The sequence below is a fragment of the Crocodylus siamensis genome, chromosome 2 (genome assembly GCF_052110815.1).
Source record: "Crocodylus siamensis isolate JL-2025a chromosome 2, ASM5211081v1, whole genome shotgun sequence".
In the NCBI taxonomy this organism is placed as follows: domain Eukaryota; kingdom Metazoa; phylum Chordata; order Crocodylia; family Crocodylidae; genus Crocodylus; species Crocodylus siamensis.
Genome location: NC_143396.1, coordinates 58,851,768 through 58,867,100, shown reverse-complemented (window position 1 = coordinate 58,867,100; position 15,333 = coordinate 58,851,768). Strand labels below are relative to the sequence as shown.

The 15,333-nt window shown below is 40.6% G+C and overlaps 1 protein-coding gene across 6 annotated transcripts in view; it reads left to right on the top strand.

Annotated features, from left to right (window-relative positions):
• The window catches only part of DLC1 (DLC1 Rho GTPase activating protein), a 409,890-nt gene that overhangs the window by 243,165 nt on the left and 151,392 nt on the right, over nucleotides 1-15,333 (top strand). The gene's annotated exons all lie outside the window — the stretch shown is intronic.

Here is a 15,333-nt window from a genome sequence, read left to right as displayed (position 1 = left end):
TTGTTTATATACTTATAGTTGGAAATGTCTGGCAGGGTGCTGCATAATGATAGTATCAAGATTTATGATTTATCATCCTGATGGTGATGACCAAGAAGGCAGCCTTTCTGATCCAATAATGTAAACTGAATGTTTACTTCATTTTCATTCTCTTATCCCTAAGAAAAACAAGGGCAGCTAAATACTGGAAAGGACTTTGTTATGAGATACAGATGCCAAATCTGATTACAGTAGGTATTTGGGAAGAAGGTGAGCATGGAATATAAAGAAAAATCTTTATACATTTTTGTAGTCATCTTGCGGAGAAAAATCCTGCCATATACTATAAAATAGGGCAAGGATCTAACATATTTACACCAAGTAATGGTATGCTATCTGATAACAATGTATTGCCACCAAAGAGATTATGAGATATTCCACATTATACAGTAACAGAAATATAGGTGTGCTTTATTTTTCAGTAGATGACAACTTTCTCAGCCTACTATGCTAACCATAAGGTAGCTGAATTAATTCTTTGGCTGTTTCCATAGATCCCATCTTGCTAGGCAGCTTCCACCTTCCACTTCTGAGTTCTACAAGGCAGACATGGGGAGATATACCAATAGAGGTAGGGGCACAGAATATATTTTAGTGCTCCACATGGATTGACCAGACTTAGCAGGTATAGAATAAGTTCCATGTCACTGTTTTCTTTCAGATACAGGCAGGTTGGTATAAAAGTTCTGGACTTCTCTCCATGAATGGGGCCTGAAGGGCATTATAAAACAGTCATAAAATGGATTCTTTTTACAGTCAAAGTAAGGTGGATTTAAGGCAAGTGAAAACATTAGTGACAGTGAAAAAAGTTTAAATGACATGGAAAAGATGGTGTATGCAATCTAAAAGAAGGCACCTGGCTTAGGCAACGGGTCCTCTGTTTAATATTTATGTCGTAATTGGGTTGTTGCCAGGTCAGCAAGACATTTGTTTACTCTGGAACATGTTTTCATTCCACCTGTTGGAGATGTTTTTGTGAAATGCCTTTACTAAGCTTTTCAATTTACAGTTAAGACCAGTATGGCATTTGCATCAACAAGCTCCAAGAATCTCTGGCCTGCCTCCAAATCAGACAACAACAGCAAGCTTGGCCTCCTATAAAATTGTACCCCAAGCATTAGCATAGACAGAAAAAGGACATACTGTCCCATGTAATTCAGTCTTCTAATGCAGTGTAACCTACTATGTAGGCTTTGTCAGGATACAAAAAGACCTTGATAGATAAAAATACACACAACACACACATATGTGTGTGTGTGTGTAACCTTGCATATGCTTGATAAATATCTGAGGGATAGACAGCTGCTAATTATATTTCTTGAGACTGTCACATTCCTAGAAATGAGGAGTGAACATGTAACCCTTTAACCTCTTAAAATATGCTGATAAGAGCGGGTATGTTTTTATTCTTGCTGGCAGACATTTATGAGCAGTCAGGATTTTTATCAATACAGTGCTTAGATGTTGTAGGGCCCTTAAAAGTAGTGAGCATTCCATTTTCCAGGCTGTGCTGATGATTTGAGGGTGACAGGTACAATAATATGTTGGGGCTGTTGTCAGCCAAATAGTTTTATTAATCGTCAGGCTTTTATGTCTAACATGCAGCACAATATATGAGCACATTAAAGTTATTTAGAGTTCATTTGTACAAAGAACAGTGAAAATACTTGATAAAATCAATAGGCAGAGAGAAGCACAAATCATCCAAAAATATGCTGGTCTGTTTATCTACAGTGTCAAAAATATTTGAACTGGTACAAGCAGGGTACAAAAAGGGTGCATGACACTAAAATCAATAATGTACTTTAGATAAGCAGGACACGCCTTAGAAAGCACGTGATTTGAGTAACAAACGAGGGCAAGAAGAAAATGTGAAAAATGTGTTCCTTGTAGCATATGCAACAACGAATCATCTGAACAATGTTTTGCTTGGAGAGGCAAAAAGTTATCAAAGATGTACGCCTGTGTGCTGTGATGGCAGATCATGAAATATACTCAGGAGGCTCAAACAGCCAGAAGTGTCTACTGTCAGCTCTAGGACAGCCAATGAGCAGAGATACTCAGGAAAAAACCTCTTCATTGAGGAGAAAACAAAAGGGATCACCCAAAAATATGTGCTCCTCATTCATGGCCAAAATATGTAATACATGTTAAAATATGTATTTCAAGTATTAAAAAATACTCCAGGCAACTAACATACTTTGGGCTATGTTATGCTGGTATGCTCTTCTCTATCTTCTAGCCTCCAACTGCCGTGAGTCATTAGGGAAAAACACCTTTCTCAGGATTGTTATGTGTCCTAGGATGGAAGCTAGGGTATTGCATTCTATTGCCTGGGAAACACGGTTTGCTAGCTTAGGGATATGGCCAGGCCCTCCTGCATGCATATGACAATAGAAAGTAAGCTATAGAAGAGGAGCATGGACTGCTGCTTTTGAAAAAGTTCTTAGATGCATTGCAGATTGCGCTTTTGAGCCAACTTTTATTGTGCTAGCCAAATATATAACAAGCCTCTGCTTCGGGGCATAGACAGAAGTGACAGTTTTTGCCTAATCTGGCCACAGAAAGCAGTTTATACCCATTGCCAAACACAAGTGCGTGACTACAGACAGCTTAAAAAATGGCTGATCAGGTGAAAATCTGAGCCCTTATTGCATGAGGGATCAGATGAAGACATTTCAAAACAGAGCATCTTCTATAACTTCTGTCTGTGCTGCCTCCCAGCCTCAAACTGTTTTCAGAATGGGAAAGGGAATGGAGGGAGTTTGGTCTGGGAGGGTTTCAGCCCCTGCAGCTAAGTTGGAGGGTCTCCAACTCACCCCTGGTGCTGGAGGATGGGGTGGGTGAGTTGGAGCCCCTTCAACTTAGCTGCAGGGGCTGAAACCCCCCCCCCCCCGACCAAACTCCCTCCATTCCCTTTCCCATTCTGAAAACAACTCACCCACCCCACCCTCCACCACCAGGGGGTGAGTTGGAGCACCCCCACCCTAAAACAAGCTTCCTCTGCTCACTTTCCCCACTCCCATTCTTAACAGTTTGCAGCCTGGCAAGGAGGAGGGGTTGCTGCTAGGGGAAACCTGGAATCAACAGTGAACTTCTGTTTGATCCAGGGGATTGTTGTAACTCAGAATATTTCCTTCAAAGCTGCACTTCTGTCTGGACTCCTGCTCTGCCCTGCTCAGCTCCTCTTCCCTTCTTTTCCACCTTGGGTTTTGACAAGAAGATTGCCTTTAGACTTTAATGTGTACACGTGAACATGTGTATAGTATTCTAGGCATTATATGTGGCTATAAGTATATCTGATGTTTCTCTGTGTGTATGTGTAAATATACACACAAGTGCATGCTGGTTATAGTTGGATGGATGCTGGATATAGCTTATGATCTTATAATATTAAAAACCTATGCAATAAAACAATGGAGCATTTTTTTGCTGGGGGGACATAGTATGTGAGCTTCACATTATGAAAATCTGCCATATCAAAATATATCAGTTGCTACCTATAACTTTGGGTTAAGGTCTGAGGATATAGGACTGGAAGGGACTCTGTACCTTTTGGATAGGGCATGATATAAATAAACAAGAGACTCCCCCCTCCCCCCCCCCCCCCCCACGACAGTCAAGTCCAGTACTTTGCTATGCTATGAAGTAATGTCATTTAATCCCATTTATAATCTGTAGGTCAACCCTAAATATATAGTTGTTTTATACTCGCTACTCATTCTGTTCCAGTATGAAATATCAGTTAATTTAAGGAGTGTGACAGTTTTAAAAATTGAAGAAATGGTCATTCAGAACAGAATGAACTTTAGCCAACTAACTTTTATCAAAAGAGTTTTAAAGCCAGTTTGCAAAAACAGAGGTGTTCATACAGACCACCATTTTAGATATGAAGACCAGCTTCCCAGCTGATATAAATGAACATATCTCCATTAATTTCAGTAGAGTTCAGGTCAGAAACTGGCCCTGCATACCTAAACACCAAAATCCACCTGTAGGCAGATACATTTTTATCTGATTTTTAGAAGTTTTGAGCAGATTTTTATTTGTCTTCCACTGAAGGCAATAAGAATTACAGTGTTTTACATACAATCATAGAAAATCAGGGTTAGAAGGGACTTCAGGAAGTCATCTGGTCCCAACTCCTGCTCAAACCCATCCCCAACGACTTTGTCCAAGCCAAGACTTTGTCTAGCCAGGTCTTAAAAACCTCCAAACATGGAGATTCCACAGTCCTTCTGGCTTACCTGTTCCAGTGCTTTACTACCGTCCTAGTGAGAGAGTTTTTTCCAGATATCAGACCTAATCTTCCCTTGCTGCAACTTGAGACCATCGCTCCTTGTTCTGTCATCTGTCACCACTGAGATGATGGTTCTATTGACTACAGTGCAGCCAGGGGCATCCCTGTTTGAATATTACAGATAAGAAGGATGTTGCACATACTGAGATAGTGGGTAACATAACCAGGCTGACATTGTACAGATCAGGCTGACATTGCTTTGTGCTCCAAACAATACTGTTGGCTTTTTTTTTTTTACTTTCAGACATACTCACCAACATTTTTTAGAAAGAAAAATGAAGGAAGATCTTATCCAACGCACCTTTCACATCTCATATTTTAAATTAAGTTGAGTTTTCAATAAAGGGTGAAACTAAATTCCATTGTAATTCTGAAATTTGTCACGTTATACAGACACAGTTAAATTTTTATGATATATTCTTCTTAGATATGAGTGTCTTATGACTGTAATTTCTCAGTGAAGAAAATAGATTTCACCAAATCCTGTATAACCTCTATATTAAAAAGAGCTTTTCCTTGGACAGTGTTATTTTCAGAAGAGAATGGAATGTCATTTTTAAGCCTTAGCAAAATTAAATTTTCATGTGCATACATGTGTGTGCTTATCGTGGCTAAGCAAGCAACTGCAAAGAGATTGGAAATGTCATTTTTCAAAATCTAGAAACCAATACATATACGTTGTCAGAAAAATCGGGGGTGGAAAGGGTTGGCAAAAACTGGATAATTTCTGTTCAAAATCTGGGGGAAGTGGAGAAAAAAGTTATTACTCTGGAAATTGTCTCCTTTAAATTATTACCATTGTCTAAGAAGACATGTAGTTTAGTAGTCAAATTTACTTTTGAATTTAGCTCAGTGTAAGTAAGGTGCTTGTGAAAGTGAAGTATTTAAGATGTAATCCATTAATAGGCAGCCACAATACTTGTGACTAGTGATTCTATCCCTATAAAGATGACTTTGCACAAATGACCTTGAAACATTACTATAAACCTGAAAAAATGGCTAATTTTGCCAATGAAAAATATATCAAGATGTCCTGTGGTGCTATGTTTGGTTCCCATTCAAATGAATGACAGTGTTGAAAGTTCCTTCCCTGTCAGAACCAGGCTTATTTGATAAAGATATAGATATCTATATCTATCTACCAATATAAAAATACATATGAATTCAATGTACATATGTATTTATATATGGGTATGCTTACACTGCCGTGCAGCATAGAAATACCTGAGCTAACTCAAACACTGGAAATAGTCTAGCTGTGATATCATGGAGTACCATGCAAGTGCAATTACTCTGTGACAGACAGATGGCATCTTATGCTTTTATCTGTTTTATCTAGTTACGTAAAACATCATGGGGTAGATTTTCTGTGAAGGATGCTATGCAGAGGCATTTATCTTATATCATAGGGTTCTTGATATTTAAGACCAGAAGGGACCATTTTCATCATCTAGTCTGGCCTCTTCCATAACATAGACCACAGGACCTCACCCAGGAATTTCTTCATCAAGCCCATAACTTCTCTTTGAGCTACAGCATATCTTTTAGAAAGGCATCCATTCTTGATTTAAAGACTTCAGGTAACATAGGATACACAATGCCCCAAGCTAGCTATTCCACTGATAAATTATTCCTGCCATTAAAAATCTGTGCTGCATTTCTAGTCTGAAATCATCTAGTTTCAGCTTCCAGCAATTAGATCTTATTGAACTATTTTCTTTTTGATGAAAAGAGCTGTTTACTATCAGAAATGGCTTCCCAATGTAAGTACTTGAAGACTGTGACCTTTTAGCCTCTTGGATGAACTAAAAGAATAGTGTTTTTAAGCTACATTTTATAAGGCAGAAGTCAGGGCAGGGTGACTTCTTGAAGACTAACTCATTCAGAGACACATGAGCTTTAATTGGCTACAGCCTACTTTGTCAAATGCTTCATAGCTGTGTCTAACTTCAGACTAACATGGGTAACTAACTGCCTCTCTTAACGCAGCATGTTTTCCATGCCTCAAATCATTCTGTCAGTTCTTTTTTCAAGCATTTGCAATTTTTCAGTGTTCTTTTTAAAGGATGCACAAAGGTTCCAGTAGTGTTCTAATCAGTGCTATGTATTGAAACAATTATATTCCGCGATATAATTACTGGGCACATCAACACAAGACACTGTTGCTGTAGCAACGAGCTGTGGAGACATAGCATATGCAGGCACTAACCATGACACAGCTGCTACTGCACAGCAGCAAGGAGCTACTGCGCAGTAGAGTTGGAAATGAATCAGGCACTGCCGGGACTGTGCAGTACCAGCAGGTACCATGCAGTCTTTTAGTACTTACAAATACTAAATATACTTTAGCAAGTACCTAAATACCTATGCAGTACCAACTGCGCAGTCAGGGGCACATGTAGACGTGCCCACTGAATATAATGCTATGTACTAAAACAAGACCACCTCCTTGCTCTTACCTGATGGCAATCCATTTGGCCATAGGTGATGCGTAGGGAAGGCATGTGCCCCCCAGAGATTGGCCCTCATCAGCCAGGGATTGGGGGGGGGCAATGGCCAGTGCCGCCCCCCGCCAAAACTTGGCAATTGGCTGATGGGGGACCCCTCCCAGTCAGCAATCAGCTGCTAGTGCCCCCACCCCTGGTATCAGGAGGCACCAGTCACCCATGCAGTTGACTGCAGTTTCACACTGGGAGCTCATGTTCAATTATTTCATTGAACCATGGCATTTAAGTTCTTTTTAGTTTCACTAAACTCAAGGATATTGTATTCCATCTTATAAGTGTAATTTGAATTCTTGCTGTAATAAATGAGCCACCTTTCTAAAAATAATCTTGTTTGGCCTATAATTTAAAGCTGATTGAGATTTTCCAGACACAAGGTCATTCCCCTTCCCCTCCCCCAACTCCAACCCAATATTTGAAGCAACTGAAATATTTTGTGAATTTGTATCAGTTCGCGTGAACTGTTTCAGTAAAAATAAATAAAAATCCCATAAAAATGACATTTTTGGAAAGAAAAAACTTTCAGGTTTTAAATTGAAATTATGCCTCATCTTAAAAGTTTGTTAATTTCACTTTAAAATAATTCCAAATTTTAAAAAATTCTTAAACCAGTCATTCTCAATCAGAGTGCCAGGCAATTCTTTTAAGGGTACCATGGGGTTCCACAAAATATTAGCACTATTCGGTGCACTGATAACTATAATGATTCACAAGGTAGATCCAGAGATTTCAATTTCATGATGTCAAAAATATTCTGACAATAGATGAATTGCTGTATTAATTTTCAATAGTTAAAAAATGAGTGAAAAACTGAAAAAATTTTACAGGGGGCATTTTACAAGGAGTGCCTCAAAGCGACTTAGATTGAGAACCACCGCCATAAACCACTGTTCAACCTATCTTGCCCTGTGGGCCAGATGAATGGTGCAGGGCCAGTGGGGAGGACTGGCACTGTTAATTGCTACAGCTCTTCTGTGGCAATTATTGCTGCCACCTCTCCCATCCAGCCAAATTTCCAGACCCATGGGGAGGCCTGTGGGCTGGATGACCCAGCTCTATGGGCCAGATCTAGCCTATGGGCCAAAGGCTGAACACCACTGCCTTAAATCAAAATGTTTCATTCAATTCAAGACAATTTTTTTTTCACTTTTTGAGTGATCAAAAAAATCTATTTGGGCCCAACAACTATTTTTTTCAGCTTTTTTGAACTGTCAGTGAATCAAAGCTATAAACAGATGTTCTCTTTGAAATAGGATCAGTTATGCCAGGATGTGTCCACTTCCATGGCCATCACAGATGTTACTGGGGCCCCTGTCTCAGAGTTGGGACCCTGTGACTTCAGGTCCCTGAACCTGCAAGAAAAGTGCTCGGGTGCTGTGTCCCAACTCCAGGTACATGTCTGCAAGCAAGGGAGCACCCCTGGGGTCCTCTGCTTGTAGATATCTGTTCCAACTCAGGCCGAGCAGCCTGATATGCAGACTATGGTAGGCCCTCAGGGGGTTCCTGTAGTTCCTGTACAAGTCAGGGCAGGTGCAGCTTAGTAACTTGCATCATGGGAATCCACTACGAAGGGATTCCTGGGGCACATTTCTGCTTGCAGATGCGTGCCCCAAGTTGTGGGGGGAGGGTGGTCCAGCAGCAATGCAATATGCACATCTCAGGAATCTCCAGCAGGGGGAGGCCCGGGACATTTGTCAGCAATAGTACCTTACTCACTGTGCTAAAAAGTTAAGATCCCTCTTGAGCTTGCTGTTCTTCTGGACCTGTGACTTTCATTCTCTGATGCCTAGTGTCACAGCTTCAGTAGAAAGGGTAGGAACTGTCTTATAACCTAGGATGCTCTCCTAAGAGGTGGAATATGTGGGTTTGAATCCCTTCAGGCTAAGAGGGGCAATGAACCAAGGCTTTCTATATCCTGAGTGAATGGAAGCTTCTAATATGTGGTCTGAGACGGATTCCCAAGCTTCTGAGGGGGCAGGACCTCAGCTTTCGGTTTCTTTTGGCTACCTCCAGGTGCTTTCAGGCTCTAAATCATCCTTTGGAGGTATCTAACTTTCCTCATTCTCTGTGTACAGAGCTGAGGCACATCACTGTGTACGGTTTTTTGGAGGTACTTAATTCTTGTGTTAACTAACCATGTCTATCTGGAGCTTCCTCCTGGAACCAGTCACATAATTTTTGGATACGGCAGTACCTAGAAGTGGGTATCTAAATCACCAGTCTGAGCTGACTGCATCTGTATATAATTTAAGATAAAGTCATAGTGTAGTGGCATTTTACCTATCTGCAAAAAGTCATACTTAGGTTTAAGTGAATATATCTCTTTAAATGTTAATTCAGTATCTGCTTTCAGACAAATTAAAAGTATGTATTTATTGTTTGTATTTTGATAAGGTAATATCATGTGCAATATTTTACAAAATATGCAGCCATACAAAATACCCACATACTGGGTGCATCTACAAGAGATGCTGCATCACCGTAGCAACAAGCTACTGTAATGTAGCTCATTGCTACAGCAATGTAGAAGCGGTTGGCATGAACCACAATGCCACCGGTACTGTACAGTAGCAATGAGCACAGCAAGGTCAGAAACAACCCATATGGCTCTGGGACTGCACAGGACCAGCAGTTGCTAAAGTACTAAAGTCAGATAGTACAAGCAAGTACTAAGTGACTAGGCAGTAACAACTGCACAGTCAGGCACACATGTAAACTTGCCAGCTGAGTGCACTGGGAAGCCTAAGACCAAAGGAATACCTTTGAGTACCTGAGTGTGTAATCTTTGTACAGACTCTCTTTTGGACTATATAACTGCTTTTAGAAAAAAATGACATAGCTGTTGATTAATAAGTAAAACCCATGCATCTGCTACAATAAATTCTAGGCCAGTTTAGAGTCAGCTTCCTGATCTCCATGCTCCTCTTACCCAGTCTATTATATAAATAATTAAAAACAGTCACATCTACCAATATCACACTTGAAATAATCTATACTTGTACTAAGGTAGAACATGCGCAATACAGATAATGTCATCTAGAAGAAAGCTGCAGCCTTTATCATGTACACGGCTACAAATAATCTCAGGTGGCATGCTGTTATCCTAAAAGCTACGTGAAAAAAACATGTTTTTGCTAATCTTTTTATAAAATTAGAGAAAAGCAGACCTTTTATAATATGTCACAGTTTAAAAAATCAGACATGCATAATCTCAAATAGTTCTATATGTACTTTTCTGCACATGAGTACAATATTTATGAGAAATTTTGTTTGGCTACAGTAGTATTATAACCAGGCACATGAATATAAAATGCTTTTTGTTTGTTTGTTTGTTTTTTAAATAAGGGCTGGTTGATATTTCTAGCAGAACAATCTTTAGTTTAAGTACTAAAAGAAGTTCTGAATAAAGTTGTGATCTGCTCCTTTCCTGTACCCAGCTCTTTTAATGTTACACTCCAAAGAAAAATGTAAAGGAGTATTGGAATGATCAAAGGAGCTTGTAGTGTGGGGCTTATGTGGTTTATTATTTTATTAGAATGTTTTGTTTCCAACACTCTTGCATTTCTTACGTGAAAGCTGACATAAATGGGGTTGTAGCAGGCATGTAGCTATACAAGGCAACATGTACTTTTTCTATCACTTGGAGTATTTAAATGAGAAACAACCACATTGAAGCTGGGGGTGGGCAGTTGGAAAAGTTTATATTTATTATTTTGACATATTTCACCATCAGTTGAATTTTAAATACTTATTTTATGTGGTTCCTCTGTCATTTCTGTAATCAGAAGGCACAAATAGAATTATTTTGTTAAAGTTTATAATAAGTAGCACATAGGATGCTGAGCATTTTAAGCAAGTGATTCTTAAAAGCTTCTCATGCATACAAGTTAGAATAGCTGGAATGGATTATGGAAATGCGCCCTATTTTCAACATTCTGTTTTTCCACAATCCTCTAACCAGTTACAGCATTGAAATAAACATAGCCCCAAGTCATGTCTTTGAGTTTTTCAGTATTGTGTACATAAGGAATGCAATCCCAGAACACTCCTGCAATCCGGAAATTTTGGAATTAATTCACTGTGTTTTTGGGAGCCCCAAATCCATTGTTTATAAATATCACATGCAATAGCCAAGGACAGTTACACCAAGGGAAACTCTTTAAATCTCTGTTCTGTCCACCAACAGAAAGAGGACGAGCCACCAGATGTGAAATGTCATTGTTCAGCTAAGCAGCAAGGCAGTAAGAACAGCTTCTGGGAGAAGAGAAAGTAATACCCCTGACAATAGGAAAGCCCGTGATTAGGTTTCCAAAATGTGCCCATGTGTATGCATATGGGTATTCCTTATAAGAGTAGGACCAAAAATGATTGGCAAAAATAGTATCTTCTCTATGGCTCTAGCTTTGATTGGTAAATTTAAATATTAAAAATGAGATGTCTCGAGATCACTGTTAGATAGAGTCAAAGTCAGGTCTCCATAGACCATTAAAAAGTATGCCTCATTGACTTTCTGTTCTTTGCTCTTTCATTTGTGTTTCCTAGCACCCTGGGACTGATGAGTAACTCTACCCCCAGTTTTTGGGCTCCCTGGATTGTGTTCCCCTACTGCATTATGTGGACATTTCACTCACTTGAAAGATTATTATAGGTTTGAAGCATTCCTACAAAAGTGCTAACAATGCTGAACTGTTTTGCATGTGACTTTTTGGAGGTCTTGCTCAACAAATATTACAACTGCTACAATTCTGCTAACATCTGGACAACTTCCTTACGTCAGAGTTTGGAAGATGAGTTCCAGATGTTATGACTTATTGATGTTTTCATTAACTTCTAAGCAGTGCTGTCTTTCTGTTTTGTTTGCAGGCTCCAACTTCTTAATACATCAGTGTTATGGGGGAAAAAAGTGGGAAGGGAGAAATGAAATTAGAGTTTGGCACCGGCCCAGAATAACTGAATTCTCGTTACCATGTGCAGCTTTAACTCTGCTACAGGATATGCAGACTGTGGGAAGATCAGCTCCCAACTCCACAAAGATAAAAAAAAAAAAATTCAGAGTTGATTTTTTTAAGTTAAAATTTGCTCCATGATTTGCTAATCCTGTTCCAGATTTAATGTTATATATTAAGTTATCCAGACAACAGGAACTGAAGGAAATAGGATGTTAATGAAACTATTCTAAACTTCTTTCCTCGGTGTTTATAATCTAATCTTTAATGGCTGTATAGAAAATATTTATTGCTCTGAAATAATGTCACCACTGCAGCTGATACACCAAGGAACTCAGTTCTGCTTTTGCTTACATGTTAAGAACAATATGACTGCTTATTGTGAGTTTTAATCAAGGAAAAAGGAAAAAGTTGCAGATAAGATATGAAAAAATATAGATCTAATTGCTTGTCCAGTCTCTTCTGTGGAAAAACATGCACCATATGTTTGCTAATTTTACATGAAGGAACTCCTTTTGTTAGCATGTGAACAATCCCACCATATAGTTTCCATCCATACTTTTTCAGCTGCAAATAAAACAGTTTGAACAAATGAACAACCTGCCATGTCTTTCTGGCTGTAGACCACAACTTAGATTTTCAAAATCAAACTCCAGATTTGCACTCAGATTTTACATCTGCAAACACAACATTTTGTATGTAAATCAGTTCATTTGGCTGTTGATGATTTTAGCCATTAAACACTTTAAGAAGCAGGTGTTGAAAAAACTGAGAGTTTGCAGTCTGGAAGTCAAACATAAAATGACACCATCCACTGAGAGACGCAATGGAAGGAGATATGCTCTCTCTCACACACCACACACATCTGTATGTAATAGAAACCACTGATCCTCTGGATCATGGTGTACAAATAAGACAACTATGACCATCATATCAGACCTTCAATGCATGTGGCTTGGCAAGAGTATGGAGGAGATGAGGATGCCCAAGACCTACCATCCCCACTTCAGACCATTGAAACAGAATCCAAAGGCCAGACTGAGTCCAGACATTCAGTGCTTCGATGGGTTGTAGCTTCTGGCAGAGAGCAAAAGATGAGAACTGTTGCTGACTACCTAACACTTCATCAAGTGTTATCCTGTCAGGATAATGTTCAGGGATTTTCTGTTCATCATAGAAAAATGTGGGAAAATGTGGATTTTATCATTTTAGGGAGAAAAATTCAGATTTTTCAATTTTTAAGGAGAAAAATGCTGATTTTCTCCTTTAAAGGAGAAACACATGGGAAATAGCAGGTTTCCCCTTGCAGGCTGGCAGAGTTTCAGGCTGCAAGGGACTGGGAGGAGTGGGAGGCAGGCAGTCAGGCAGGGGGTGCCACATGCCTGTGCACATGCACACAGGCACATGGCAAGCAAGCAGCATGAAGAGCAGGTAAGTCCCAGGGGGGAGGAATTGAGACCCCCTTTGGGAGGGAGGGAGTTGGGCAGGGCTGGGGGCACTGCCAGCCAGGGCAGTGTGTGGGGCCTGGAGCTTGAGGCCTGGGGCCAGGGCAGGAAAGTGTGGCCACAAGGCCCAGGGGCAACGTGTAGCGGGTGCACGCAGGTGCACGTGTACCCCCTGAGCGTGGTGGTGCCCCCCCTACAAAAAGGTGCCGCTGATGCTGTCGGTGGCACTATGGGCGGTCACCTCTCATCACCCCTCCGCCGGTGGTGTCTGTGGGCAGTCAGCGATCCCCACTGGCTGCCAACGATGCTACTGGTGGCATCTGCAGGTGGTCTCTGACCCCTGGTCGGTGATCACCACCTCTCCCCCTCCACTGCGGCAGCTCCCACTTACAGCCCCCACACTCCTGCCGCCACTCTCCTGCCACCACTGTGTGCCCCCAGCTGCCGGAGGTGCACATCGTTCATGACAGGTCCTACCTAAAGAGTGGGACAAAGCCACAGGTAGCTTGTCCAGGGTGAGTCAGGGGGGCTGGCTCCCCACCACTGCGCGCACTCCTGGGGGGTATAGTGGGCATGTGTCCCCCAAATTTTTTGCGTGGGGTGGGGGTGGGTATAGGCTGCTTCTTGCAGACTTAGGCCTCCCCACATTGCTGCCCTCCCTCTGGGGGCTCCACAGCCCAGTGGATGAGACCTGACATAGCAAGGCAGAGTGGGGTGGAGCAGGGAGGCTTAGTGCCATCACTGGGAGCCCTGCACCCACCCAGTAGATGAGACTTGACATGGAGTGTGAGAGGCACCAGCGGGGCTGCAGGGCTGTCGATTTGGAGTGAGGGACACCAGTGGGACCAGGGGCTGTGGGTTGGGAATGAGGGGTACCACAAGAGCTAGGGAGTTGTGAGGAGTGAGGGGCAATGGCATGAGCAGGGCACCAGCTTATCAGGGCTGTTCAGCACCACAAAGTAGTGGGGGTGGGGGAGGATAGCCACAGCTGGACCCACGTCCTGGTGAGCAAAGGGGGAAAGGGGAGCTCTGATTTTTCCATGATAAAAAACCCAAAATCAAATGCCAAAATATATAGGTATTTAGAATGTATTATAGTGACTGAGGCACTGGTAGGCTTCCAAATTGGTTTAAAATAGTAAATGTATCAATAAAGCATTCTGTTCAACTGATACCTATATATATAGTGACATTTCATTGTAATTGCAGAAAAATACAGACTTGGGGGGTTTTAATCAAAGAATTTTCAAATTTTATCAGGGAATTTGAAATTTTTAAACAAAGAAAACCAGGATCCCTGGTAATGTCTCTGAGCCTTTCTCCAACCAAAGAGTACCCACAAAGCAATGGGGACCAGGGTGTTGAGGTACCCTATACTTATCACAATGTTGCAACCTCTGGAGTAAGGTATTTTATAGGAGCTACCCCACCATGAGTAGCCACACTATATTGCCACCAGGCCCTTTGGTCAGATGCAGAGCTTTTTTGTATTATGAAATCATTTTCTTTAAATTGACTGTAAATTCTTGAGCTTTGATATTCTGATTCTGGGTGAAGCTGCTTGAACTTGAGAGAGGCTTTCCAGAAATAAATCACAGGAACTGAACCTCTGATGCTTTCATTGTTGCCTCTTATAATAGTAAAGTATGTTGTGGGTTTTTTTCAGTTGAACTGCTACAGTTAATGTTGGGGCACTGCTAATGTTAATGTTAACACAAATAGCTCTTGCTCCTAAAGCTATATGAAAGAAGAAAGACAATGTTGGGAAAGAAATTAATGTTGGGAAAGTATTAGGAGTCTCATTTTTGTGATGCTGTTGATCTAAGAAGAAAAGAAATATGAGGCTCTTTAGTGATTTTTCTTTTGTTTAGTCAGAATTAAGTGATTTGTACTGTACACAACATTGAAAGTATACTGTAATATCTGTGTGTGTGAGTATGTGTGTGTATACGTATATATAAGTATATATATACATATACATATATATACACACACACACGTATAATATATGTATGTGTGTGTATATATATATATGTATATGTGTGTATATATATGTGTATGTGTATGTGTGTGTGTGTGTGTGTGTGTGTGTGTGTGTG